The sequence below is a fragment of the Prinia subflava genome, chromosome 8 (genome assembly GCF_021018805.1).
Source record: "Prinia subflava isolate CZ2003 ecotype Zambia chromosome 8, Cam_Psub_1.2, whole genome shotgun sequence".
Classification (NCBI taxonomy): Eukaryota; Metazoa; Chordata; class Aves; order Passeriformes; family Cisticolidae; genus Prinia; species Prinia subflava.
Window position 1 is genome coordinate 35,189,555 of NC_086254.1, and position 4,301 is coordinate 35,193,855.

General features: G+C 53.1%; 1 long non-coding RNA gene across 1 annotated transcript; it reads right to left on the reverse strand.

Moving 5' to 3' along the window:
• Nucleotides 1–1,372: 1,372 nt before the first annotated feature.
• LOC134553048 (uncharacterized) lies at nucleotides 1,373–2,649 on the reverse strand. The gene is made up of 3 exons (XR_010081024.1): nucleotides 2,515–2,649; nucleotides 1,960–2,131; nucleotides 1,373–1,648 (listed from the first exon to the last, which is right to left on the reverse strand). It is a non-coding gene; the product is annotated as an uncharacterized LOC134553048 (long non-coding RNA).
• Nucleotides 2,650–4,301: the final 1,652 nt, after the last annotated feature.

Here is a 4,301-nt window from a genome sequence, read left to right on the forward strand (position 1 = left end):
GACCTGTCCTTGGGAAGGAACAACCACAGGCACCAGGACCTGCTGGGGACCTCCCCGTTGCAAAACTGAAGTTAGGCAGGGTCCTGCTGGACACCAGGATGCCCCTGGGCCAGCAGTGTGCTCCTGCAGCAACGCAGAACAGCGTCCTGGGCTGCACTGGGAGCTGTGACGCAGCTGGCAGAGGGAGGAGATCCTTCCCTGTTGCCATGAGGTTTTTTCCTGTGTGTCGAGCGTTCATGCTGAAGGAGAGACGGGCAATCTCCCATGTTTGTGAATGTAAACACTGGCCATGTTTTGCTGTCTTTCATTGTTTATATATTTCTAGTTGGGAGGAGAAAGGTGATTGACAGTTAGCTTGACCAGTGTGGATTGGGAGGTGGGGATTCCATCCCCCAATCGATGGACATTATAGGAAATGTATAAAAGTGCCTTTGTAAATAAACCTCGGGGGCTTCCTGCTTCCGGCCCTGCTCTGCTCGCAACTCAGAAATGTTTCTTGAGTCCCTCTCTTACTGTCAGGCCCCGCGGTGATACTTCCCCTCTGCTCCACACCAGTGAGGCCAGCCCTGGAGTGTGGGCCCAGAGCTGGGCTGCCCAGTACAGGAGACAGGGACAGACTGGCCAGAATGCAGCCCAGGGCCAGGAAGGTGATGGAGGGACTGGAGCACGTCTGCCATGAGGAGAGGCTGAGAGAGCTGGGAGTGCCCAGCCTGGAGCAGAGCAGGCTCAGGGCAGCTCAGCCCTGGGGATAAATACCCGGGGGAGGCTGCAGAGGGGACGGGGCCAGGGACAGCCCCAGGGGCCACGGGCACAAAGTGACACACAGGAGGGGCCCTCCGAGCTCAGGAGACACTTGTGCACTGGGAGGGTGGCTGGGCACAGGTGCAGGTGCCAGGGAGGTGGTGGAGTCTCAAAAGCCACCTGGACACATCCTGGGCACCTGGCTGTGGGTGGCTCTGATGGAGCAGGGGCTGGGCAAGGTGACCTCCAGAGGTGCCTCCAGCCTCAGCCAGACTGATTCTGTGACTCTGAGAAAAAACAGGTTGCAGTTTCCTAAGGACAAATGAAGAAGCTCCACCCATGGCAGGTTTCTCCTGCCCTCACCTAAGTGGTTCATGTCACATATCTCCCTTCTGCACATTCCTCCCTGGAGTGAGGATGCCCCTAAGGTCACTCCTTGAGGCAGAGAGAAGTGTTTGCCCACCCATGGTCATTGGTTTGGGTGATGAATCTTTAATTAAGAATTCCTTTTGCTGGCTTGAATACAATTGCTTCAGTGTTGCTTCAAATGTAATGAACTATATGGGAAGTTATGGTTCTCTGTACTGGGTAGTAAGTAATTCTGATTAAAATCTTTTAATTTAATCGCGATCATAATAAACTCTTTATTTGTCTATAAATAGATCCTTCATCCTATGGAACACAGTTGTATAGAGGTTCAATTACACCTACACTATCCTTAAACATAAACTATTGACTAAGCCTATGACTGCATCCAGCTGTATCCTGGCTCCTCTGTGAGAAGTTGAGGAAGCAAGGAGGTCCTTTCTGCACCTTGTGGCTCAACAGGAATGTCCTGCCTGCTCCCTGCACAGCTCTCCAGGTGGTCCTGCTGGTCCCGGGCCAGCTGTGAGTGCAGCAGGGACACCTGAAAGAGGCACAAGGCCCGGCTCAGACAAGCCCATGCTGGCAGCAGCATCCGCAGCCCCACGGTACCGGCTGTCGGGGCAGACACAGCCTCCAACTCCAGCCCTCACCAACACCCTGCCCCTGGGGAAGGGAAAGGAACAGGCTCCCAGACTGGCCCTGAACAGAGCTCAGATGATCAACAAGTCCAGTTCATGGCTGGCAAACCCTTCCCATGTACAACCCTCAGCCACCACAGGTCTATTAGAGAGAGTTCCGACAGCATTTAGGAACCCAACCCTGATTTCCAGAGCACAAACTTGGGCCACTGACCCCTTTCTCCACACGCTGTGCCTCAGGGCTACAGCTCCTCTGAGCTGCTGGAGGACTCTTCACTTTCAGAAGTCGATGTAGTCTCCTGGTCAGACTGGCAGACAGGCAACGTAAAGTAGTCTGGGGGGAACACTCTCCTAAAAGTTCTGATTTTTCTCCCTTCAGGTTCCACCTGCACGTTGGATGGGAGAAAGGGGCTCAGAAACCTGTCAGCAAACATGCAGCAAAAGGACCTCTGGACATCAAGGCAAGGAGATCTCTGCTCTGAGACCCTGAATTGCACCAGACAACACTGGGGCCATAAAGCTCTCACAGGGGGCTGTGCAAGAGAGGCCAGTGTGTGTCTGGGGACACGGGCCCAGGGAGGGAGGCAGCAGAGTGAAGGTGCCTTTGTGAAAGCCATGGGCTGCATCAAGAGAGAGAACAAACAAAAGGCTGTGCCCACAGCAGGGACGGGGGAGGCAAGGAAACAAGCAGAGATCTCCAAAGCAATGCCTGGGCTAACATGCAATGTTCCAGAGGAGCCTGAGGCTCTGCACAGGCAGTGCACTTTACCTGCTCCCCGGTTCTCCTGGGCTCAGTGGTTGATTCACGCTTCTCTGTCATGTCTTTGTCTGATGTTGCAACCAGATCCTGCACACATTCCACGTCCTCCCTGGAGTGCTCTGACACTTGCTCCCCTTCTGCTCCAACAGCCTGCTGAGTATTCAGAGAGGAGATGATTCCCTTATTTCAAACACCACAAAAGCTATTCCTCAGAAATCTCCATCTTGGGAAGCATCCTCACAACCCAGCAAGTGCAGCTGCGGTTCAGCCCTCTTGGTACACAACTCTGCTCAGTTTAGTCCATCACCCTGCTCACCTGCTCCATTCCTTCCCACACCAAATCCAAATCCCCACCTATTGCCTCCCCTTGTGTGGGCACAGGAGAAGCAGCTCCCCATGCCCAGCTTTTGGCCTGGAGCTGATTTAACAGCAAGCTCCTGCACAGCCAGCCCAGGGGCAGGGAGCAAACTCTCCCTCTGCCAGACTCCAGAGCATTCCACACAGGAGCAGAGCACAATGTGGGCAACCAAGCCCAAGAGCGAAATGACCCTTCAAGCACTGCTGAGGCCTTGAAACTCCTCCAACTCTTCTTTCCTGACCCCATGACCTTGTGTTCCCGAGGAGCCTGAGGTTTGCACAGGCAGCTAAAAGCCCATTTTACCTGCTCTCCAGTTCTCCTGGGCTCAGTGGTTAATTCAGACCTCTCTGTCTTCTCCTTTTCTGGTGCTTCAACCAGTAGCATAGATTGCAGGCTGGTCTCTGAGGCATGTAACAGCTGCTGCACTTGTGCTTTTAAAGCTGGCTGGGTATTGAGAGAGAAGAGGATTTCCTTATTTTAAACACCACAGAAGCTATACCTCAGAAATCTTCATCTCGGAAAACATCCTCAAAGCATCAAAAGAGTGCAGCTGCTCTTCAGCCCTCTTGGTATAAAACTCTTCTCAGTTTAGTCCATCACTCTTCTCACCTGCTCCATTCCTTCCCACACCAAATCCCCACATGCTGCCTCCCCTTGCATGGGCACAGGAGAAGCAGCTCCCCATGCCCAGCTTTTGGCCTGGAGCTGATTTAACAGCAAGCTCCTGCACAGCCAGCCCAGGGACAGGGAGCAAACTCTCCCTCTGTCAGACTCCAGAGCATTCCACACAGGAGCAGAGCACAATGTGGGCAAACAAGCCCAATGAGAGAATGACCCTTCAAGCACTGTGAGGCCTTGAAACTCCTCCAGCTCTTCTTTCCTGACACCATGGGATTGTGTTCCCAAGGAGCCTGAGGTTTGCACACGCAGCTAAAGTCCATTTTACCTGCTGTCCAGTTCTCCTGGGCTCAGTGGCTAATTCAGGCCCCTCTGTCTTCTTTTCTGGTGATGAAACCTGTTGCTTAGGTTCCAGGCTAGTCTCTGAGACACGTAACAGCTGCTCTTCTTGTGCTCCAGCAGCTTGCTGGGTATTCAGAGAGAAGATGATTTCCTTATTTCAAGAACCACAGAAGCTATACCTCAGAAATCTCCATCTCAGGAAACATCCTCAAAGCATCAAAAGAGTGCAACTGCTGTTCAGCCCTCTTGGTATAAAACTCTGCTGGGTTTAGTCTATCACTCCTCTCACCTGCTCCATTCCTTTCCACACCAAATCCAAATCCCCACCTATTGCCTCCCCTTGTGTGGGCACAGGAGAAGCAGCTCCCCATGCCCAGCTTTTGGCCTGGAGCTGATTTCAGCAGCAAGCTCCAGAGCTGTATCAGTCATTCTGGGCATGCCAGGAAACAGTCTGGCAGTCAATGGTCTGTGGCTGGAG